The sequence below is a fragment of the Esox lucius genome, chromosome 21 (assembly GCF_011004845.1).
Source record: "Esox lucius isolate fEsoLuc1 chromosome 21, fEsoLuc1.pri, whole genome shotgun sequence".
Taxonomy (NCBI): Eukaryota; Metazoa; Chordata; class Actinopteri; order Esociformes; family Esocidae; genus Esox; species Esox lucius.
In genome coordinates this window covers 4,411,433-4,437,594 of record NC_047589.1, presented here as the reverse complement: position 1 = coordinate 4,437,594, position 26,162 = coordinate 4,411,433, and the positions used below count along the sequence as shown (strand labels likewise).

General features: G+C 41.5%; 1 protein-coding gene across 1 annotated transcript in view; it reads right to left on the bottom strand.

Moving 5' to 3' along the window:
• Window positions 1-26,162, bottom strand: part of tmem108 (transmembrane protein 108) — a 59,625-nt gene that overhangs the window by 31,940 nt on the left and 1,523 nt on the right. The window lies entirely within an intron of this gene.

The window sequence follows — 26,162 nt, the reverse complement described above, 5'->3', positions numbered from 1 at the left end:
GTAATGAATTTGCCTGTTTCTTTAGTGAAAAAATTATAAGTATTAGATGGAACATCAGAACTATACAGTCTGACAAGGACTCTGTACCATCACCACGACCACCAAGACATAACTTGATTATTATGTCGCATTTTAATACAATTGATCAAAAATCCCTAGATGAAACAGTTCGACATCTTAAAGCTTCTACTTGCTGTCTCGACACACTGCCATCAGACTTTTTTAAAACAACTTTTACTCTATAACAATGGACCTACAGCAAATAGTTAATAGCTCTCTGCAATCAGGCATTTTCCCAACGTCTCTAAAAACAGCTGCCATTAAGCCCCTATTGAAAAAGAGAACACTGGATGTATCTATAATGAACTACTATAGACCTGTAACAAATCTCCCTTTTATAGCCAGTATCATTGAGAAGGTTGTCGTCAATCAACTCAGCAATTTTGTGACCTCAAGCGGTCTCTTAGACAAGTTTCAGTCAGGGTTCACCACAGTACTGAAACGGCCCTGATAAAAGTTTTAAATGATATACGACGGAATACTGATTCTGATAAATAACAGTTCTGGTTCTATTAGATCTCAGTGCAGCATTTGACACTGTAGATCATAGAACACTTATAAATAGGCTGGAAAATTGGGTAGGACTCTCCAGGTCAGTCCTTGATTGGTTCAGATCTTATCTAGATGGCCGGAGTTACTTTGTCACCATTGGTAATCATGAATCTGATAGGGTGGCTATGACATGCGGAGTTCCACAGAGAACAGTTCTCGGACCGCTTCTGTTCAATCTCTATATGCTACCTCTGGGCCAAATTCTACAGAACAACAACATTAACTACCACAGCTATGCCGATGATACTCAAATATATATGGCTCATGAACCATATGACAACAGCTCAATAGACTCTCTGTGTCACTGTATAGAGCACATAAATACCTGGATGAACCAACATTGTCTACAATTAAACCAAGATAATTGAGATTACTGTGTTTTGCAACAAAAATAAAAGAACAAGTATTAGTAAAGAGCTGGATTCTCTGGCCCTTAAAACCAGGGAACAAGTACATAATCTTGGTGCTCTGATAGACTCAGACCTCAGATTTAACAGTCATATCAAAGCGGTCACCAAAACAGCAGTCTATCATCTAAAAAATATAGCCAGAATCAAAGGCTTGGTGTCCCAAAAAGACCAAGAGAAGCTCATCCATACTTTTATCTCTAGTAGAGTTGACTACTGTAATGGCCTCTTAGCTGGACTCCCGAAAAAGACTGTAAAACGGCTGCAGCTCATTCAGAATGCTGCTGCTAGAATGTTAACCAGGACCAAGAGAACAGATCACATCACTCTTCTTAAATCTACGCATTGGCTTCCAGTCAGTTACAGAATAGATTTCAAAGTGGTGGTTTTAGTTTATAAATCTCTGAATGGTTTAGGACCCGAATACATTTCTGATATGTTTGAAGAATATAAACCGAGCCGGGCTCTTAGATCCATGAACACAGGTCAGCTAGTAGAGTCCAGAGTCCAAACTAAACATGGAGAAGCAGCGTTTAGCATTTATGCTGTACACAACTGGAATAAACTACTAGAAGATCAAATGTATACATTTTTAAATCCAGATTAAAACACTTCTCTTTTCACGTGCCTATGACTGAGCACTTAAAGTTAACCACACTGTTTAGCCTTATAGCTTCCTATGTTTTTATCCCATCTTTATCTTTATATATTTTCTTATTGTATTTTTTCTTATTATGATGTTTTCATTTCAGTATTTGTCATTATGTTATTGTTTTCATATATTTTTCTTTGTAAAGCACATTGAATTGCTTCGATGTATGAATTGTGCTATACAAAAAAACTTGCTTGCTTGTGACTCATTAATCTTTGACAAAGGTAAACCACTCAGGCTTCAAGTAATATGGTCAGCCTTATGCCACTGATCTGATCTGTGTGAGATTAAAGCAAGAAACTAAGGCTGATCACAGAATAGCAAATTATTCAAATCACTGTCTCCAACCATACGGTTAACGGAACTCAGTAAACAAATTTGCATGTATAGCAAACACTCCACAGCAACTTACAGTACTGGGTAAATTTTTTTAATGTACTGGTCCCTCATGAGCATTGCAAGCATCCTGCTCTTCCCATTACATTAGACCATCTATTGATACATAATTTAACAAGATTAAGTTGTTTCTCACATTCAAAAAATTTACTTTGTAGACGTTAACATTAAATAGACTACAACGATACTCCCAGAAATGGTTTCACCATAAAATTACTAGAACTGCATAATATCCACATAAATTGAGGGTATTGTACAACAAATCCCCATATAATCTAATGAGCTTTAGCTTTTACTTAATGAAGGTTTCATGTGAGATTTCCAGTCTTGGACTTTTGGGCTAGCATGTGTTGGACTAGTGTGGGCAAGACCGTTTTGGCCTTGGTACAGTTTACCCCAAACTGAGCTGTTGTGGGTTGTATTTAGAATATAGAATAGAATACTTTGGGCTGGTCTGGGATAGCCTGTGTTGGGGTGGTGTAGGCTAGCACATGTTGGGCAAATGTGAGATTGGAGTGGACTAGCCTGTTTTGGTACTAATCCTGTGAGGCGGAAGTGAGCTTGGTGTACCTAGTTCATACCTAGCTTTTGATAGGTTGTGTGGGAGGGCTTTGGGCTAGCCAGTGTAGGGTTGATGTGGGACTACTTTGGGTTAGCCCATATGGGGTTGATGCTGGACCACTTTGGCCAATCAGATCTGGCTAGGTGTAGAATGACAACACATAAACGCATAGAAATGTAACATTTTAGAGGAATTCTCATTGTACTGCAAGTTTCTCTTAGATTAATTTCCCTCTTGAACTTGTAAATTCTTATTTACAGCATTGACCTGGTAGCCATTAGTGTTAAATGCCTTGCTGAGGGACAGAACAACAGAAATGGATGGCAATGAATTCAATCTAACAACCATTCGGAGACTGTTCAGGCTACCTGTCACACACACAAACACTCAAAGCCCTAGTCCTTCATGACAGGCCTAACATCAAGCCATAGGACAGCAGCCATTAAAAGAGGAAAACTTATTTTCACTCACTAGCTTTGCTTCTGTCCCTTAACTAGAGTTATTGGGATGAGGAGTAAAGACGGAGAGATTGGGATGCAGCTCGTCTCTAGGTCTGGCAGTGTCTGAGTCGTAAATATATAACTTTATCTCCCCCCTTTCTCACCTCCCGTCTCTTTCCCCCCCAACCCCCCTTTCCTCGATCTAACTCTCTCCTCCCTGTCTGTGTCCTTGTGTGACCCTTCAGGCAGTAATTATATGATTGACTGCTGCTGTGTTGCTTGGTGCTTCTGATTAACAGCCAAGTGAGGCTAGCAGTGCATCACGTCCAGCAATGCCTGTCACCATCACTAAGAAAATAATACCATACAAAAAATTGCGAGGTATATGTGGGTGACAACTAAATTCCCAGACACTAAACAAAGCTTGATTATGCCTGTCAGGATTGCCTGGTGGAAATCCCAAATGGTATTGTTCCTGCCAATATTGTGCAGAAGGTTTCACCCAGGTTTCACTATGCAAAGAGAAGGGTGTTATTGGTGACAAAGACTCAGTAGTTTGTCAGTCTGAAAGCAGACATAGCTCCCTGGAGAGTCTGTAGACAGGACTATATAAAGTGAGTCTAATCTAGTGTTGAGAATACACTGGGGTTGAAGGGAATATTAGTGTGTTGTAAATCAGCAAGGCTCAGAAAACCACCATCAAAAGAAAGAGAGCCTGGGTGGGTAGCGATTAGCGTCTTGTTAACTACGTAGGCTTGCACACACTTGTGTTTGATGTAAAGCTTTCTTTGACATTAGTGTAACATCAATCTGTTCGATTTTTATCGCCCAACCAAAAATCATAGAATCATCTGATATTTTAAGATATATTACCTATCATTAGTTTGCATTAAAGGGTTTGGAAATGGAGTGATAGTTTTTTGCTGAAAAAGCAGTGGGCTGGATTCAAACCCACACTGCAGTGTTACAGGGGCAGGGGATTGGACTGCACAACCATCCTAAGCCAGGAATATTAATATTCATCTGTGATCACCAACGGGAGGTCTGTAATGAGAAGTCTCCCAGGGTGCAGAAGAGGCGCAAACAAGATCAATAAAAACCCTGGATAGTGCTTTGGTCGAGATGAAAGTAAAAGTATATCCTGTCCATGAAAAGCTCAATAAATTAAATAACTAGACAGGACAATTGCTTACTGCTTCATTCAGCTTTGGCGTTGTTTATGCGGTAGCTGACGCCTACTGAAAAAGTGTTGATTCTAATCTTCCTCAATCCAGTCATCCAAGTTAAAGATGAGGAAGTTACAGAAAAAACAAAAGAGGAGACAAACAACAAATATTTACAAGAATAACTATAGGATTAAAAAGACCAGTTTCCACCAGCTATCAGCCTTATTTTTCGCCCAGAGATTAGACTAAACATTGTTTCCTCTTGTCCCTTGTTGAAAAATGCCTGACTCAAAGGGCAAACATTTCTTCTCTGGTTTAGTTTGAGATATCCCCCTTACACAGATATCCGTCTAATCATTACAGTTTATAGTTTGGGCTGGATCTGCCAGACAGACATGAACTCTGACACACCTGTGCAAAGCACATTGATTATTGGACTAGGTGATCAATGATACCTTAGTAGCAGATAATGAGGAGGCATGTAGCTTTCTACCCGTGATCAATCCCAAGCCTGTCTATCCACCATCCACATTAGGGGCATGTAGCCATCTACCCGTGATCAATCCCAAGCCTGGCTATCCAGCATCCACATTAGGGGCATGTAGCCATCTACCCGTGATCAATCCCAAGCCTGGCTATCCAGCATCCACATAGGGGCATGTAGCCATCTACCCGTGATCAATCCCAAGCCTGGCTATCCACCATCCACATTAGGGGCATGTAGCCATCTACCCGTGATCAATCCCAAGCCTGGCTATCCACCATCCACATTAGGGGCATGTAGCCATCTACCCGTGATCAATCCCAAGCCTGGCTATCCAACATCCACATTAGGGGCATGTAGCCATCTACCCGTGATCAATCCCAAGCCTGTCTATCCACCATCCACATTAGGGGCATGTAAACATCTACCCGTGATCAATCCCAAGCCTGGCTATCCACCATCCACATTAGGGGCATGTCGCCATCTACCCGTGATCAATCCCAAGCCTGGCTATCCACCATCCACATTACGGGCATGTAGCCATCTACCCGTGATCAATCCCAAGCCTGGCTATCCACCATCCACATTAGGGTCAAGTAGCCATCTACCCGTGATCAATCCCAAGCCTGGCTATCCACCATCCACATCAGGGGCATGTAGCCATCTACCCGTGATCAATCCCAAACCTGGCTATCCACCATCCACATTACGGGCATGTAGCCATCTACCCGTGATCAATCCCAAGCCTGGCTATCCACCATCCACATTAGGGGCATGTAGCCATCTACCCGTTATCAATCCCAAGCCTGGCTATCCACCATCCACATTAGGGGCATGTAGCCATCTACCCGTGATCAATCCCAAGCCTGGCTATCCAGCATCCACATTAGGGGCATGTAGCCATCTACCCGTGATCAATCCCAAACCTTGCTATCCACCATCCACATTAAGGGCATGTAGCCATCTACCCGTGATCAATCCCAAACCTTGCTATCCACCATCCACATTAAGGGCATGTAGCCATCTACCCGTGATCAATCCCAAGCCTTGCTATCCACCATCCACATTAGTGGCATGTAGCCATCTACCCGTGATCAATCCCAAACCTTGCTATCCACCATCCACATTAAGGGCATGTAGCCATCTACCCGTGATCAATCCCAAGCCTGGCTATCCAGCATCCACATTAAGGGCATGTAGCCATCTACCCGTGATCAATCCCAAGCCTGGCTATCCACCATCTACATTAGGGGCAAGCAGGGCAACATTGTGAAAACTGCTTGACTGGCAATTTCAATTCCTTGATGTAACGTTGGTTAAGTTTGTATATGCTGGACTGGCAGCAGTTGTTTGACTGGATGTTAAGGTTTAGTAGATATCTGAGGCCTGGTTAACCAAGCCATGTTGTTGCTAGATTTCTTTTAATTTATTTCTGCCACTAGTCAGCTTCCTCAACATTCACACATCTTGGATGATCATTTATTGTCTTGCTGTTTGACTCAGTCAAAATGAAGCAGCCGCCTCATCGGTAACCTCCAGGCTCTGTGTCTCCTGTGGCTGACATCAGTAGGGGTGGTGTGTGTGTCAACAAATGACATTTCCTGTAAAACCATGGAAGAATGTGTCCTCGAGCAAACAGTCAATCAGCTTCGGATCTGACGCCTATCTCTCCTGTCTCTGTCTGAGGCTTTGTGTGATGGGTAACAGAGTTGGTCACACTGTCTCTCCTGTCTCTGTCTGAGGCTTTGTGTGATGGGTAACAGAGTTGGTCACACTGTCTCTCCTGTCTCTGTCTGAGGCTTTGTGTGATGGGTAACAGAGTTGGTCACACTGTCTCTCCTGTCTCTGTCTGAGGCTTTGTGTGATGGGTAACAGAGTTGGTCACACTGTCTCTCCTGTCTCTGTCTGAGGCTTTGTGTGATGGGTAACAGAGTTGGTCACACTGTCTCTCCTGTCTCTGTCTGAGGCTTTGTGTGATGGGTAACAGAGTTGGTCACACTGTCTCTCCTGTCTCTGTCTGAGGCTTTGTGTGATGGGTAACAGAGTTGGTCACACTGTCTCTCCTGTCTCTGTCTGAGGCTTTGTGTGATGGGTAACGGAGTTGGTCACACTGTCTCTCCTGTCTCCGTCTGAGGCTTTGTGTGATGGGTAACGGAGTTGGTCACACTGTCTCTCCTGTCTCCGTCTGAGGCTTTGTGTGATGGGTAACAGAGTTGGTCACACTGTCTCTCCTGTCTCCGTCTGAGGCTTTGTGTGATGGGTAACAGAGTTGGTCACACTGTCTCTCCTGTCTCCGTCTGAGGCTTTGTGTGATGGGTAACAGAGTTGGTCACACTGTCTCTCCTGTCTCTGTCTGAGGCTTTGTGTGATGGGTAACAGAGTTGGTCACACTGTCTCTCCTGTCTCCGTCTGAGTTGGTCTCCTGCACAGTCTGACCAGTTTTAAGAACAGACACTGGCAGGGTAAACTAATCTCCAACGACAAAGTAACATCGCTGAAGGTCCACAGTCCACACCAAAAACAAGCCGGCTGGAGCCTAGGAACTGCATGACTGTGCTCAAGGTTTTAGCATACTGCATTTTCGCCCCTCTCCTGTATCCCAAAACCAGCCAATTTCTCTCACTGACGTTGAGGGAGAGTTTGTTGTACTGGCCCCACGCTGCCACCTCTCTCACCACCTCCCTACAGATATCACTGATCTCGATAAGATACCACATAAGATGCTCATTCAACCATTTAAAATGCAATGTAGAGCAGGGTTGAAAGATAAACAACATGCAAGCCAAACATTTGTGCTAGAGCATGAATTAATAAGCGAATTAAACATTTGGATTCACCTGAGCCCCGATAGAACAATGTCCTGTCCAATGAGAGCTCTTTCACAACCCTGATTGGATGTGGGATCTTTTTTAACCGTGGAGACCTTGCCGTGTCACATGTGTTTTCACACCAGTGATGTCCAATGGAGACAAACAGCCCGGCCTCCCACGGCCCACGCTGTAGCATGAAAGAACAAGCAGCGTCCAGGGGACGCCGGGGGAGCTGTCAGTGGCTATCCATCCACCAGCATCCCAGCAGGTGCTGCAGGTACGGTTGAGTCCTCCCCTTGTGCCCCTTGCCCTGTCACACTTTCACTGGCAAAGTCGTCCATGACGCAGACCGAGAAGGTGTCTTAAAACAATGTTTCCCCCCCCAAAAAACCAAATGAAACATATTGCCTGAGAACCGTAGAACCGCAAGTTCAGGGTTTCTGGAAATTAGCCAGAGGGTTTGTCAAGATGTTTATAAATTGGGGGTTCTTTTTTTAAGCCCAAAATGAGGTACCCATGGTGACCCTTAAGGAACCATATCAGTCGACCAAAGTCCTTGATGGCCGCATTCCTCATGTTAAAGGTGAAACGTTTAGAGATCAGATATATCTAAGGGTTAGGGAGTTGACCTTGAATTCGGACAGACTGAAGTTGAAGAGGGACACATGATGACAGTGAAAGTTTGAGTGGACACATAGGTAGTATCCTACAGCTTGTCGAAAGGATTCATGTAATAATAAAGAATCATGTATTAACATGAAAGCAATTTTAGTGGCCCTCAAGGTATCTTTCTGCATGAGAGATGCATAATGTAACGGTGAAATGTCTTAAATCAGTCCCACATCCTGCGGCCATAGATGCAAAGCATGTTAAGCCTTCTTGAAATGACTTTGACGCCTACAGATGGTTAGAGAAAACAATGGGGGGGAGACTGTGTTCCAGCACAGACATTGAAAGCGTCCACTATTTCAAATCTGAGCCGACTTCCACTGTAGTGATGACCCTGTTGGTCACTGGCTGATCCCTCTAGATGAGCTGGTTGGTAATGTGGTCACAACTCTGTCAACAAATGGGTCAGGAGAGATCAGCCAATTAATTATGCTGAAATTGAGATGGCCTCAATGCTGCTGCCCATGCTGGAAAATAAGTTATATTGATCAGAATGCACAGATAAACACTATGATTGGACGTTTTTCCATAAAAGCTCTAGTGCAGGCATTATAACAAACAATCTCTCAGGTAAACAGAGGACAGGTTTGGACAAGACAAATCATCACAAAATGAAAAGATGAGAAGGTCACACCAATAGAATGATATTGTCACTCCAACTAAGGTCAACTTTGAAAGGTTGTTGTGCCAGACTTATATGGCCTGTGTGCAATAGGCTGTGGACAAAGTTATGGTTCAATATTGTTATGTGTCAAACATACATGATATCACATTAAGGTATTTCCAAATTCCAGAGAGATTTGATGTTGATACTCTATTCTCTCTGAAACTATGACACACTTCTATGCTATGTCCGGTTCAGGACCAACAACAAGGAGCTCTGGAAAGTCCAAGTATTTCAATGAGATAGAATCAGTAAGCCTGTCTATAGAGATAATGGAAAAAATCCTCCATTGTGAAGAAAAAAAACTCATACACTTGTGAGTACAATTACTCATTTTTATTTAAAAAAGGTTCCAAAGAACTAAAACCTCAGTAATGTAAAAATGCAAGAACGACAAGTACAGGATGTTCCAAACTTTACACACACATATGGTATCTAATAATACTTCTAGACATAGACCAGGCTCGTCATGGTGACAATGGCAGGAACAGAGAGGTAGTGGTAGAGGAAGGATGTTTTGTGTGGGTGGGGGGTAGTATTGTGCTGGGCTTCCTTGAGTACTGAAACAGGGAGCGCCAAGACCCAACTGTGAGAAGAGAGGGAGAACTGGCATCTGTGGGGAGTGGAGGGTATCCAAGAGTTCCGAGGTCCAAGATAATTCCCGCCGGGACAAACGGTGTGTCAGGAGAGAAGATGTCAAGAAGACGAGGAGGAGAGGCGCTGTCTTGTCACCCCCCCCCCACCAACTCCCCTTCCACCATCCCTCGTTGTTAGTGAGACGGATTAACTTCAAGAAAGCAGCTGGCCCTGGACACATGTCTGGCTTTGGCAGTCTAAAGCACACACACACACTTGACACACGCGGAGGACAATACTTCAAACATGCACTACAGTCGGACGCTGTGAGCTTGGTTAATTACGCCATGATTAAGACAGACAGTCAGCAGGAGATGCAAGACAAGAGCATGAGAGGGTTGCGATGATGAACAAAGATCCCCTACTCACGGATGCAGTGTTATTGTCTGTTTCCTGGTTGCACTCCATTCTATGTATTTATATCCTACTGGAATTTCTCACACTGAGAAGTAGGTCTCAGTTCTAAGTGAAGTTCTTTGACACACACTGTGAGTAATTTAGTAGCGCTAGGACTGGCAGAGATTGGGGTCTTACATTCCCAAGCCTTATTGACTGCCTGGGTACAAGACAAGCAGGGACGTTTCTCCAACAGGCACTCAAGGAGACTTAGGATGAAAGCAGGGGTTAAACAAGTGGCTATGGTCCAGTAGAGCAAAAATGAATAGTTGCTGAACACCATACTTTTACAACACGAGCCAATCAAAATGATTATAAAAAGGTATTCTCACAGTGCCCAGGTGTCATACAGAGAAGCACTGTATGGGCTGGTGGGAGGAATATTGGACTGGGTTGTCTTGTCACACCCTAGTGACTACTTGTGGATGATCAGGCACCTGCAAGCTCAATCGTGTTACTGGCCGGAGAATGCCAGATGTGCATCAAAGGACAAATCTCAATCTTCGACTGTCCAGTGGTGCTAGGGGTTGTTGCAGTGAAAAAAGGCTGAAGTTTTAAGACTTCACAAAATTGTGTGGGTAAAATTCGGGAACCCTTTTGTTTCATAATAGAAATGCCATGAAACAGTCTGTGTATACTCTCCAAATTGCATTATGATTAGATGAGAACTCCAGGACATAAGTGCCAAGTGGTGGAAAACAACACACACGGGTACAAGGCCGTACGGAACAGAAGTGTTGGCTGTTACACAAGCAGATGAATGCATACGGACCCACAGAGATTATAATAAATGAATAGGCATTATATCTGTTGATTTGTAGACTGCTAAAATAAATCTTAGTCCTGTAAGAAATGTAATCAACTGAATGACCCTTGGATTTAAGCAATGGCCTTTTGCAGAGAACCGTGGGTCTACCATTCGATGAGAACAAAGTGGACCAGGGCAACAAAAGCAGGTAGTAAAACAGCCAGTACATGCAGAGATGGGGTTGTGTTTGTTTACCTGATCCGACAGACAGACAGCACATACCAACCTGTCTAGACAGAGGCCCACCAATATGGTTTTATTGCAGGAGCTGTGATTATTCTGGCAGTTCAGAATGGTAGGAAAGGTTTTGGATGGTCTTAAAACAGACAAGCTATAACCCAGACAGAAAGTAACCCAATGGTGGAATATGATTATTGGAAAAATGTAGCTACTTTTCTGTAGTCAAAGTGTGAAAACATACAGACACCAATATGTTTACACGATGTTGCGTGGATGCTTAAAATATGTTGAAAAGGCCTATTTCTAATTATTCTACTCACTGGGAATGCTTAATCAGAACATTCTTGTGATTTGTGATATATCTCATGTGACTGTCAGTGCTTGAAACAACACAAAGCGCATGCCATGGTGCATTTTACAAATTACTTAGAGTTTCTAGCGCACATGATCCGGTCTAATCCAAAAAGGAGGTCCTATCAATTGATATTGCATATCATATCTCAACCTCATTGCCCTGCATCACAACTGCTGTGTGACCTTGTTTAATTGAGCGTGTTTGTCAAGAAATGTATTCAATCTATATTTGCATGCAGGTTTTGCATTTGCTCAATTATCTGTGAGTGTCTGTTGAGCTCTTTCTTTCTGAAAGGACAAACAATAATTGAAAGCTAATTTGTTGTGGTAAATTTGAGGAGGAAAACACTCTGGTCCAGTGTTTTTTAACTTTTAAAGTAATTTAGCAGACACTTTTGACAAGAGCTACTTACAGTAATATAATAGAGATATGCGGTCCATGTGTCTCATTGGTTTACCTAGCTACGGGAAAACATGCAAAATATTTCAGTTGATGTCCTCTGACATAAACAGTCTTATCTAACCAATTGGGATCTTAGCCATAACGCACCCATCAAACATATCCAGCCTGGTACATATGGAAGATTGTCCCCTGCTCTAATGGGATTCAGGCATTAATGATGATATCAGGACTGCTGAGTAATTATGTCAACGTTCTTCGAGGGGCTTACCAATTGCATTCAGCAATTGTGTAACAGGACTGAAGGTTATCAAGACAGGCTAAAGGCTGCTCTGAAGGTAATATAGCCTAGCCTATTTGCGCTAGAAAACTGAGTGTTCTCACCAACACTGTTTTTATTATTACCAGGCTTTAGAATGGATTACTGTCAAACCCAGAGCATCAATCAACTGCTTAATGAGATGCTTATCTGGAAAATAATGAAGCAATCAATGTAAGCACTCAACTCACTAATTACCAAATTCTAGCCGGCTTGCCTAGTACAAGCCATTTCTGCAATGTTTGCACCTTGAGTGTGTATGGAGTGTTTTCAGGGAAAAACAAAGTGACCATCAACCAACGTTTGACTACCAAAAGACAGAAAGCTGTGGCTAGCATGTGCCATCAGTCATGACTGAATAAATGAATGGGTAAACATCAAAGAAGCTTGAATACCGGGCCTTGGTGTGTTTGAAGAGATCGGTAGGACCAGCACATCAGGACAAACATAAGCGATCTCACACACAGTGGCAACACTTTTGATTAATTTGGATGAAAAAAAAAATTGATTAATTTGGCTGTGAAAGGCCCAGCGCTAGGCAGGAGGAAAAGCTTGGGGATCAAAGCGTTTGGTGGAAAGTGAGATATTAGTGCTCATTGATGAAGTGGCAAGATTACTTGTTTGGTGGAAAGTGCTGATTAGTATGCTGTTTTACTTGAAAGAAAGTGTAGTCGAAACTGGAAGGCATTGGAAGAAATGATTACTGGTTTCCATCAATGAAAATTCAGTGGTATAAGTCTTGCTATTTGGTAATAAAACCACTCAAAGTATATTGAGAGACATCCATTGTGTACTGCACACTAGAAAAAGCATTTGCAAACATTTGAATGTCAAGGACTCTCAAATACTGTGTGCCTGTGGGGGAGGACCCAGTAATAAAAAAGGTAACTAATGGTTACCATTGGTAATCTTGGCATTCTGCACATTGTCATGAGACTGAGAGTACATTTCCTGGAAGATACTATACATTTTACCTGCTGTCTTGGACCCTAAAAAAATTCTACCTAAATACGGGGTCCTCCCCATCTTCCACCAGAAATAATAATAAATATAGTAATAGAGATTTGAATTGAGGCCTGTGGAAGTTGGGTCAGTAATGACATGCTCTGAGAATATCAGGAGGATACCGTGAGGGGATAAACACGTGATGTGGCCTGACATTCAATATTTTCTTTTTCTAAATGCAGTAATTCATAATGGTTTAGTCTTTAATTTTCAATTGAAACTTTTTACAATGTGTATAGAAATGTAAGCAAAAATAAAATGAGCTTTAAATAGGCAGACTACCTACAAATATACAACTGAAAATATATTTTGCAAAATAAAACAACACTAATATGAATTAATTATTTTATTCCTGGATTCATTTATAACTATTTCCAACAGGATTTGTATCACAACACACACCTGTCGCTCTTTAAAACCTTTTTATAGAGGTTTGGGTGACTGTCATTTAAATGCTTAGCAATGTTCCTAGTGTTGCCTCCCTTCGCTGAACATGATTTGAAACACTGCTTGCATATCGGTGCTTCTATGTTTTGTGGGTTGCCTTTTTCATTGGCTAGGAAACCAAAGTAGTGCCATATCTCACTCCGAGCTCCTTGTTTATCAACAAGTTTTGGTTTTGCAGTCGCTAGTTCTCCACCTGTAGCCATCCCTAATCCTCCTTTTGCCCCTTGGCTCTGCCTCAAACACACACTGGCCGCACTTAGCAGAGCACGGCCGTGATGTCACACACAGGTCCACTTTTCTCAAAGACACAGCACATCTTTTATCGCTGAGGTTCAACTGCCTGTTGTGACGCATAAAAGTACAGTTTTTTCTTAATACCAGTATAGTACCGTTCCGAAAAAGCCAGTACCTCGGAACGGTACCAACAGTGGTATACCGTGCAACACTAGTTAAGACCTCAATGAAGAAAGACATACATGCTAACCAGCCAGACTCCCTAAAAATGGGGACTGTCCCTTCCTCTTTGGCCAACTCTGAAGAAGTAATAATTTACATAAAAAGGTTCCTCAACAGTGAAAGCCAAGTCAAGATCCAGATTTCTGCAGGATCTGGAGACTGGATCTCCCATTCAGGTCATGTCACAACTGTTCAAGGAGCGGCTCGTTGAGGATCTATTTCCCACCGCCCATAAACTTGACACCGGTGCCAAAACCTGGTCAGGGAGGCCACCACTGCGCTATGATCGCTCAATTTCACCACTATAAATATGAGTACTGGAACTTAAGTTCAATCACAATTTGACTTTCCATGGCTACAAGATCCAACTTTAACAGGATTTCAATATTAACATGGTAAAGAAGCGAGATCAAGACTGCTCACTACAAGATTATTTGATTTGCCATGATCATCACAGCCTGTCTCCAGGTCACACATGCTGGTGGCAGAATTAATCTTTTCAACACCCCAGAGGTAAAAAAAAATTCAGTTGCCAACAAATTAAATTAACAGCTGCACTGGGCTTGTTGCTTTTTGGACTTTTTTTGTCTGTGAGTGGTAGCACAGCTCACTAGTTTGTTTTATATTCTTAGTTGCTCTTTTATAACCTGTTGAGCGCTCCTCTATACCGATTTCGTGGCACTTGTTGCCCGTCTCATTTGTGGCAACTGGTGGCTGATCTGTTTTACACAGCCTTGGTTATTTATGTCCAATAACATTTTGTGTTCATTTCGCAGCCTTGGTTATTTATGTCCAATAACATTTTGTGGTGATTATGCAGCCTTGGTTATTTATGTCCAATAACATTTTGTGGTGATTACCACCTAAGTTAGTAGTGTCACGAAATGTGAAATTTTGCAAGGTTGGGGTTAACTTTATTACACATAGTGTTGGGTGGCTTAACAGTTGCTAGATACGATGTTGTTCAGTTAGTTTAGTATTTATTTTTATATATATGTTTCATATATTCTTTTTTCAATGGGTTTTGTGCTAGTGTTCACTATTCAATTTTGTGGGACAGAAGTTTAGGTGGATTATGGGGTTGACTAAGGTTATATATTGGCAATATCCAGTATGTCATTGCTGTATTCTTATTTATCTCCATGTATGTTAAGGTGACCAGATTTATGAAAACTGGGGACTATTCCAGTTTGGCGGTCAATACATCATTAAAATATACAATGTTATTATCTAGGAAATAGAAAAGGGGGTAAATTCCTTTTTCATGTATTAGGCGCACTGTGACAGACAGAGAAAACAATCTCCAGCCGGGGCTACCAAAAAGGCCACCAAAAACGGGGACTGACTCTGGAAAACGGGGATGTCTGGTCACTCTACATCAGGAGGGCACTAAACAATTGTTAGTGGTACTCAATAGTGAGTAAATGTATGCTCCTAAATTGGTCGACAACATGTATGACATCACTTTTAACATGTCTTTCAAATATAGACACATATTATGGCATATTAAGAATAGGGAGATATAGCCAGACACCTTTTGGTGCACAAGCAGTAAGCATACAGAATCTCTGCTTATCTCACAAGAATGAAACACTTGCCGCAATCTTTCAACAGACACCACTGATATTAATTCATGATTTTTATTATTTATTTGCATCTCTACAAATAATAATTTCACTCAAGCTTCTATCTCACTCATACTTAAAAAGATTAAGACCCCGAGGGATGTGGTGCATATAGGCCAATTTCCCTTTTGCTGATGTTAAGTTACTTGCTAAAGTACTGGCATGCTGTCTGGAGCACAGCCTCCCGGACATAATATCTGATGATCAAACTGGTTTCATTAAAGGGAGTTAACTATTTTCAAATGTTGCCGTCTATTGAAAGTTCTACCCTCTATCTATCTCATCAGACCCAGAAACTGTTATTTTACTCGATGCAGAGAACGCTTTCAACTGAGTGGACTGGGACTATTTACTTTTTATTTTAGAAATAAATAAGCTTTTGGTCCAAATTTCATATCTTGGATGCGTTTACTCTAATCGGCCCCTACTGCTAGTGCACACACTAACTCCCAACACTCAAAATATTTCCTCCTTTGCAGGGCACATGTAAAGGATGTCCTATGTCTCCTCTTTTGTTTGTGTTAGTTATAAAACCACTTTCCCTAGCTTTATAGTCATAGCCGTTGTTCAACAGAATCCGACTATCTGGAACGAAACACCTAGTGTCACTGTATGCCAATGATTTGTTTTATATATCACAAACCCAGTGAACAATACTTTACATATTTTAAAGACATTTGGATCATTCTGAGATTACAATCTGAATAATCAGAAAAGACAATGTTTCCAGTTAAACCTTACTGCCAAGCAGATTCCCCCTAGCACTTTACTGTTCCATCTGTTCCCCTCTTGTTTCGCTATTTAGGTATAAATATAACACATTACTTGATGACTCTCCTAAAAACTATAGTACCTTGGTTGGAGTTAAAGAAGATTTACAATGCTGGAATAGTTGAACACTTTCCTCATTTGACAGGATCTAATATGTTAAAAATAATATAATACCTATATTCTTATCTCTTTCAAAGTCTTCCTATTTCTCTTAATAAATATTTATTTTCTATGTACAATAAATTCATATGTTCTTATATTTGGGCAGGCAAGTCTTCAAGGATATTCAGATTAATACTTCAAACAGGGAGACAGGATGGTGGGCTGGCTCTGCCCAGTATGCAGATTACTAGGGCAGCCAACATTCAAAAGATGTTGCTTTGTGTAACAAACCAAATGTCAATTGGTCAATCCTCAATGGAGACCAGTCATCCAATCTCCCAACTTTAACCTGTACAATCTCCATATGTATACTAAAGTACACCCTACAAACCCCATTGCACTTTCAACTTTAATGATCTGGAGACAATTCCATAAACATTTTGGAAATTCATCTCCCTCTCTTTTGACTCCTATTTCTAACCTCCACCTGTAACAGTGCTTTTGACTTGGGTAGGGGGAAGTCTGGTCTGTTTCAAAGATTTATAATTAGATGAATCATTTTACTAATTTCTCTTATTTGACAGCTACATGTGACCTGCCTCATTCTAATCTCTTGCATTATTTTCAAGTCTGTCATTTTGTTTGTTTTCTTTCACGATTGGCGTAGTGGTGGAGAGGAAAGGAACCAGGTGCAAGCAGAGTGGCAGTCGATGTCGTATTTTTTATATAAATGAACACCGAGCACTGAAACACTGAACGAAACCAAAAGTATAAATCAAACCGGACCACTCACCACGTACCGAAACAAACATTAGACATGCAACAATGACAGACAAGTGAGGGGAGCAGAATAGAAACATTTAAACACATACTAATGACTTGATTGGGACCTGGTGTGAGACAATTGGAGACAAGACAAATGAAGGAGTCCAGGGTGAGTTCATGTACAACGGGAAACCGAGAAGAGCGGGAGATGACGGAGCTGTCCGTCACCTCACCGTCACGTTCCCAATTTCCTTCCTTTTCACTGTCTCCGTCTAACACAATGTTGGAAAAGACGATGTTGCTTTAGCAGGCTCTGGGAGGTAGTTTTTCAAGAATATATTAAGTTTTACTCTGTGAATTGTGTGCCTGGGACCCTCCTGGGCTGAATAGGGGTCTTTGGAAAGGGAAATGTTGCCACTGTAACTGCCCAACATGTGAACAAGTCAGAGTTTTATCCACTCACAAAATTCCATCAGCACACAAACTTGGGGATGGTCTTATTCTAGAGGAGAGCACTCAAAGACGGAAAGCCACCCACTTTATAATTCTTAAAAGAAACCTTTGGTCCGTTATCGGTTTGAAAAATATCAATGCACCCTCAGAGGGGTGTTTGTTATTATTATTGACAAAGGGTGTTTGTTATTATTATTTGTGATTAGTATTACTTATTTTTTGTTTTATAAAAGTTTTATTTGCTGTTACCTCAACTGTATATGGCTATATTGCAACTCTTTCTGGCATGGAAAAGTTCATCTTCCGTCTCGCTAGCAATTGCTCAATTCTTATGATTATTCCTAGGAAGTTAGTAGATACTAGTAAGCCTATTACTGGCTAATAAGCTGTTAAAACGACCAGTGGCAAAAGCCATACAGTTCATAGACGCTATGGTGGAGGTAAACTTAATAAGAAACCTTAGTCAGTTTAACACAATGCTCAATGGTGTTTAGCGACTGGTGGAACATGTAATTCCGTGGCGTAGTGGTTACAGACAGTGCCTCTTATATGGAAGACCTAATTTCAAATCTTTTGAGAGCAACGAAATTCATTAATTATTTGTGGTAGATTCCACGATTCTCTCATTTTTCACTTGATGAAAAAGTTAGTTATTGTCACCTTGGTTAATAGTTATTGTATCAATGTCATTCACAAATGAAAGAAAAAAGTATGTTGTTATGCCATGACAGAAAAAAATATGTTCTTATGCCATGAAATTAAATAGCTTTGGCAGACTGGCTAGTAATTGCTCAATTCTTATGACTATTCCAGTAAGTTAGTAGATACTGGTAATGCTTATTACTGGCTAATACGCTGTTAAAACGGCCAGTGGCAAACGCCATACAGTGCATAGACGCTATTTGTGGTGGAGGTAAACTTAGTAAGAAACATTTGTCAGTTTAACTGTCTCAATGTCATTCACAAATGGCCAATTAACTATTAAAATGGCCAGTGGCGAAACAGGATTTTTTCAGGATAGAGACACGAAGCTATACTGACACTCAGCAAATCTACTGCTCTGTGGTGTAGTGGTTAACGACACAGCCCTTTGCGTGGGCGACCCAGGTTTGAATCTTGAGATGGGAACACTTTATATTGCGGCCTGGCTGAACTATGCTTGCCTGGTTTCTTGTTATATTGAGATTTTTTTTAATTCTTACTATAACGTAACTACTGTATGTTGTAGCCAGCAAATGTGTTTGTCTATCCTGACCAAAAACGCATGCATGGATGCATACTTCAAAAATCTACCAGAAACAGTCGCAATATAACCGTAAACTGTTTTATTTCAGGCTTACTATAATGTAGACATTGAAAGTTTTAGCCAGTGAAGTTTTCGTCTATACGGAATAATCCATAAGGCGTACTTCACTTCGCTTGCGAGGACATATGAACTAACCACTATGCTATTTAACATGAGTCAGTCAGTAATACCAAATGTTCTGCATGTAAAGTAAAAACTAAATCAACAATTTAATTTACTATAACATTTATTGTCAAATGATTATCTAAGACCCCTGAAGGTCCTCAAACCCTAGTAGAATAAAATATTCTAATAAATTGTGATGGATTCTGGTTAATATGGTCCCAGACAAAATTAATGTCAATAGCATTCTACTGCCCTGTGTATGGCTTTGGTAGTAATATGTCAAACATTTGGCCAGGGGAGAGTTTGAAACTTGAAGGTCTCTCGTTCTCTCTCTCTTTCAATGAGGCAGGGTGATCAGCAGGATCTATTATTAGCGAAAGAGTGAAAAATTGAGTGGATCAGGGATGGGTGGAGGAGTGAAGCCAAACCTCCTTACTGACATTATTTTAAGAGTTGCTGTGGTGACAGTTTCCGGAGGAGACTGCAGCACTGAGTGTTGTGTTTGTGAGGGAAATGGTGGAAGAGCGATATACTACCTAATGCCAGTAGTTTAGAAGAAGCACAGTCACACATAAAACCATGCTATTGTATGCTGACAAAGGTCTACTATATATACTTAGCCTATACACACAAACACATGTACTGTGCTCCCACACAAACACACACATAGAGAGAACAAATCATCAGCTTCTCTGAAGCATGTCAGACCTTTCGCAATGCAATGAACTGCAGTGACTTTACTGGAAAAAACTGTCTTTGCTGCCACCATTATATCCAATTTATGTGGCTCTTCAGATAAACCTCAAACGCCAAGTCACTCTTTGGCTCAAGGAAATGTCTAAAGCCGTGGAACTGTTCAGCAGACAGGCAGCAGACGAGTAAAATGTGATTTTATTCTGCTTAGGGCTTTAATCCGTAACAGAACATACCAACTCCAGTCAGAACACTTAGCTATAGTCAATCTTGCCAACCACACATGGGCTTTTGAACCTAGTTCAGTAACATATCCATACCTATGTGTTGTAACCCAGCCTAAGCCAGACGCAGTGAACGGCAACTCGCTAAGCAGTAGTAGACTGAGAGCCAATGGCTGCCCATTTCTGATCTGAGTCGTAGCGTGTTACTGGGGAGCAGCCGTGTTGGTGTGACCGAGAGTGTGTTTTGGTGTGTTACTAGGTCTGTTATCTGCCCGTGTTGTTCCGGAGCTCTGTCCACTGCAGCGTCTTCCCAAGATCCCTTGAATCCACTGTCTCCATGGTGACACGGCATGCAAAGACACCCCCACCCCCACTCACCCCCAAGCAATATCTCAGTGTGTCATTTTGCAGTGCCCCCCCCCCACACACACACTTTGTGGAAGCTTTATTCATTATCATCAGCAGCTCTGTATATGGTAATTAATTTGTGGGGCTCATGCCTCTCTCAATCTTATTCAATATTAATGCCGCCTCAGATTACTAGACAGCTCAATTCAAACCCCCAGGGAGCTGGAATCTCTTTAGAGCGAAGAGAAGGAGAGAGAAAGAGAGATAGAAAGACTGAGACAGAGAAGGGCAAAGGAGAGAGATAAGCATATAGTAAATAAGTACTCTCTTATTGACAATGACAAGAGTCAAAAACCTTACTTCAATAGTCATACTGCACTTGCTGAAAATGATCAGTTCTATTGTGAGACATCAAGTACAAAACAGGAAGAATAACATTGTTTTTTATTCAGGTAAGTTGACTGAAAGTATCTTATTTACAGCAACTATCTGGGGAGCAATTAGGTTTACCTAATTGCACAGGGATAGAAAAAAACTTTTTTTTACATTGCCGTGATTTGATCTGGAAACATTTGGGTTACTGGTCAGATGCTCTATCCCCTAGGCGACCTGCCACTTCATAACACCGGTACTCTTAACCTCTATCATTCCAACTCTGAAATCTACTGAAAACCAGCCTTCAAGACCCTAATATCTCTCTATCTGTCTACTCTAAGAGTTTGCTGGCACAAAACAAATAATAGGCTGTATCTGCAGCCACTGATCTTTCTGTTCAATTGTTTACTATCTTCTTCATTTACCTCAGGTGACCCTGGCAGAGAGTTGGCTAGATGCTCCTAGCCAGACATAATAGCTAGACAACATCTGCCTGACTCCTGAGTCAATCCATCAGATGATTGAGTGGCCATGAAATGAGCTACATGTAGTAGACAGGATGAGCGGTGCAGACTTATCACCTTCAGAGATGACCAAACAACAAACAGAAGAGGGATGGCTACCATTATCCACTGAACACTGCCAAGGTATCGTCACTTGAGCTCAGGAAACTGTCGGTCGACATACAAGGGTAAAACTTAGGATGGCATCCATCTGAAATGCTTAAGCTGGGTTGGGGGAGGGAGAATGGACAACGAGGGGGGGTTGTTTGGAGGGGAAAAGCTGGGATTTGTAGGACACTGCCAGGGGTAAAGATGGACAACGAGCTATGACTAGGAGAAGGGAGGGGAGGTCCTGAACCGATTAGGAGGCGACAGTGACACGGGACCCCACTAATCAGTGGTCCCCTTGGGCTGGCTCTTCAGCATATGGTGCATGGTTTAATCTCTTGGCCGAGTCTGAAGAGCTTGCCCTGCATGGGTAAGTTGGAGCTTTCCTCCTAAAAAGATTTGTTTGGTTAATTGGAGGTAAAGAGGAATACCCACTGAAATAAATATTTCAGAATACAAGTAAATGCTGACCCTTGCTTCATGAATGTCAGAAATGTATTTAGAAGAACCTGGGACACACACAATAAAGCTCAAACACCAGAAAAGTTGCCAAGGAAAGAGAAGTGCAACATTTCAATAATTTGTTTTGTTTTACTTCAGAAAGCCATTTCTGCGGAAGTGACAAGGGCATTAATTGCATTGCTTGTTAGCAAGGGTCACAACCTGTCCCCCATTAGTATGTATGTCTGAGTAATCCTCTTTTTTGAGCCCAGTCCAGGCTGAATAATGGGGAGGGTTACACCTGCCAGCATTGTTCCTCCTCCATCACATGACCCTCAAAGGATGCCAACCAATGCCAGAGCACTGGGGTAGGGTTGCATATCCCTTCCTCACCTCCACCCAACAGGCGCTCCTTATAATCCAATTATGGTCCCATTTATCTGCACCACATTAAAAGCGCTGATCGATCTTGAACACAAGCCTGCGCTGTGCAATGGCACACAAACGTCTTCCAAGTGTTTTTTTGTTTCATGTTTCACGCTCGCATGCCATTATCAAGCAGAGAAATTGTCCCCTTCAAAAGTTGCTTCAACCATTCTAGCTGAGTGAATCCGTGGTTACAAAAAAAACAATGTGTCAAAGTCAGTCTAATTATTTAGGGCAAATCTACAACACCTGCCAGACTAGGAGACAAAACTGATCTGGTGACAAAAATTTGGACAACTGGATTCGAAGAATGGCAATCTAGGGGATAAAGTCTAGCGTTAAGCCCAACCATATGACTTCCTTGTACAAAGGGTACCAGAGAATTGTGCATGACACCCCTTAACCCTGAAAGGATTGAGCACCTAAAACTGTGTCTGTGTGATCTGACATAAGAAACTAATTGAAAGTTTATAAATATATCTTGAAACATATTTTGAAGTGAAATAAGGTCTGTATATAAAAAATGGACTGTCTTGATAAGAGCTTATTCTATGAACACTGAAGGTGACAACAGAAAGAAGGACCATGAATCCAAAATGTAGCTTACATTACTTGTTAACACAAACATATTGTCTTCCATGTCTTGGTCAATAGTCAAATATTTCTGAGTACAACTCTTTGAGATAACCATGCAAACCTGCTGAAATCCCCTTGGAATTACTGGTCCTTAGTCTCCCAAGGGCCTGGGGATCATCTGGGAGTTTTACATAAGCAGGTTACGATTTTAAGCCAGCTCTTGTTTTTGTGTTTTGTGGAGAGCAAGATCAGCCAAACATGTTGATTAGCATTCAACAGGATGTGTGATGTATGAACCAATGGCACAATCACTTCACCCTGTTGACAAGATGTTGACTAATCAAGCAGTGCATTTGAGATAACTTGGTAGAGCTCACAAAAAAATAGCAGAGTTCTTTCCACAGGAAATCAGAGAGGATTTCAAAACCAGGTTGTCATCACATTGAAGGGGTTGGAGGAGTGGACCCCTTCCCCCTGGGGGATCCCATCGGCACTGATGGGGAAATGAATCAAGCATCAGTGGGCTGAGGTGTGGAATTGGACTGGCGTGGCTGCAGCCAAGGAATTTGAGGAATTCCCCCTGTAAACACGCCTGCCTCCCGCTTGGCCGCACAGCCTGCACTCTTATCTTCATGCACACATCGGCTCCTTTAATCAGCATAATGTCTAGTTATCTGTTACCCTAACCCCCCCGTTGATCTTCCTGTGGCTGTCGATGTGATAGTGCACCTGGGGCCTCTGGTTACGTTCCCCTAGTCTTTTGTGCTCTTAAACTGCATTCATCAACGTTCAGTCAGGTATCCCCCAATGCACAGACAGACCCCTCTCTAATATTTCCTTTAATGCAGAAGGGCTTTTCAAATGTCACCACTATTGAAAGAGACATTTTCGGTGAGAGTAACAGTTTTGCTTGGCCAGCCTGAGGCTCCTCTATCTTCTGCTGGAGAATACTCAAGCTGATAGGACCATAAGACACTAAGCGGGGGACATTTATGATTCTTCCAGGTTTATTGTTTTTTTTTCTGTTGGAAACAGTGTTCAGCACAGCCCCAGCTCCTGTGGTTCTTGTTGTGTGAACCGTCATCTCTTTGGCTTCTGACCAAACTTATTTATAAGGACGCTGAGTCTGAAAGAGCCTGGCTAGTCGCTAATGCTGCGTGGCATTTAGAAAATACAGGAAAGAAAACAACTGCCTGTTTTTTCCTTCTCTCTTGTTCTATGAAATCCAGTTTTTTTAACATAGAGTTTTTGTCAGCAATAGACTTTGTGAGTTCTAAGTCAACCATGACGATGTACTGTTTGCATGGGCCATATTTGCGGAGAAATTAAATTCCACGCTGTAGAGACGAGTTGTACCATGCTCCACCAGTCATGGGGGCACTAAGGCTGTTATGAGGTCTGGTAGTCCTAATTGGCTTACATTACAACAATTTTTCAGTCATGGGGTCCCATTGCCACACAACTACTGTGCTTCTTGGCATTACTGTTTTTCATATTCCATCCCTACATTTGTTTGAGGGGGCCTGACTTCCTGTTCTGGATGGGAAAGTCAATACTTTACAGGGGTTTTCAATGAGTAAAACATGTTGCAGGACCCCTGACACTACCCATTATGAAAATATAGATAGGTGCCTAAGTTTGGAGACAGAGGCAGTCGATACCAGACAGTTGATACATTTTCCCAGGACCTCTATCACAAGCCCATCAGAAAAGATCAAAGGGGATTGAATCGGGGACAACCCATAAATCTCCCAGATTGAATCGTCCATGTTCTCATGTACGATGTTACTTCAATAGGGAGCAAGAGGAGCCTCTGCAATAACGTCCAGTTATTTGTAATAACTCGGTTGTGCCATGTTTTCTCCACTTGATGATGACTGTCTTCACTGTCTTCCATGGTATATCTAATGCTTTGGAAATTATTTTGTACCCTTCTCCTGACTGATATATTTCAACAATGAGATCCCTCTGATGCTTTGGAAGCTCTCTGTGGACCATGGCTTTTGCTCTGAGATTCAACTAAGTAAATGTCAGGAAAATCCTTCTAGAACAGCAGAACTTTATTTGTAATTAATCAGAGTCACTTTAAATCATGGCAGGTGTGTAATGACATCTATTTAACATGAGTTTGAATGCAATTGGTTAATTCTGAACACAACCACATCCCCAGTTATAAGATGGTGTGCACACTTATGCAACCAGGTTATTGTGAGTTTTTTATTTTATTTATTTCCCCCTCAAAGATTTCAGTTTGTTTTTCAATTGAATTGTTTACATTATAGGTCACATTAAATGTGGAAAAAGTTCTGACATGATTTATCTTTGTCTCATTCTTTTACATCACAAAAAACAGGCATTATAACAGGGGTGTTTAGACTTGTTATATCCACTGTAATTGGCGGTTTAGACAGGCATACCAGTTCAGATGTTTTTTCCCTCCACTAATTGGCTATTTAACCAATCACATTAGATATTTTCAAATCAAGAGATCATAATTGCCTGTGTAAACACAAACCATAAGGCTTGAAGAAAACATCACAACATTTTGGTTAGGCTTATCATGGTAAACAATGACTGTATTTGTTCTTTTGCTTGGTTCATTGCTTGAACTACAAGCAGAGAGATTAACCTGACCCAAAACATCATTGCCTTTTAAAATGCATTCAGATTTGTTTCACTACTTTGTGATGGGTGATACAATCCCGATTCTAAAGAGACTGCCACCCTGTGTATTATTTTGTTTACTTGGTCCCATGGATTAGAAGGGTCTCCACACCACTGGTTCTTAGTTTTTCCTATGTTTCACCAGCATCAGTCTACTTACAGCATGTCAATGAACCCCATGGAAGCTGTCAGCTACAAATGTCAATGCCCCTTATTGGCCCCACCCCCTCTCCCGCCATTGTACACACAGCAGTGAAGGACTGTCCTCAGAACAAAGAGGGTGGGGGGTTCTGTGGAAAACTGAAGACCAACATTCCAATCACAATGGTAAGAGTGAACAGCAGGTTCAATTACAACACAATTACTACACAATTTACTGCGTCGCTGTCATTGATGAAATAAAGCAGAAGTTTACAGCTGGATAAGCAGTCTTCAATGTGAGGGAGAAGATAATGGTTTCACTCTTTAACAGAGTTACCCTTTTCATTGACTACGATAATGCGCCTCTCAAAAGAAAGCTGGAAAAAACTCACTATTATAGAAAAAATATGCACTTGTTATCTCTGTTACTGTCTTTCATCTCAGTGCTCAGTGATTTCCCAAATGTTTTTCCGCCCACAAACGCAGTAGTTCTAGTGTCTGTGTATATATATATATATATATATGACCAGTCACAAGCGCCCAAAAGAATGATGTGTTATTAGGAAATGGGTTGGGAATCAAGTGGCAAAACGGCCTTTGATAAAGTTGCCATTGTTATCAATAAATATTGATTCAGAGTTTTGTAAACATAACCACATCTTTTGGGTTTTAG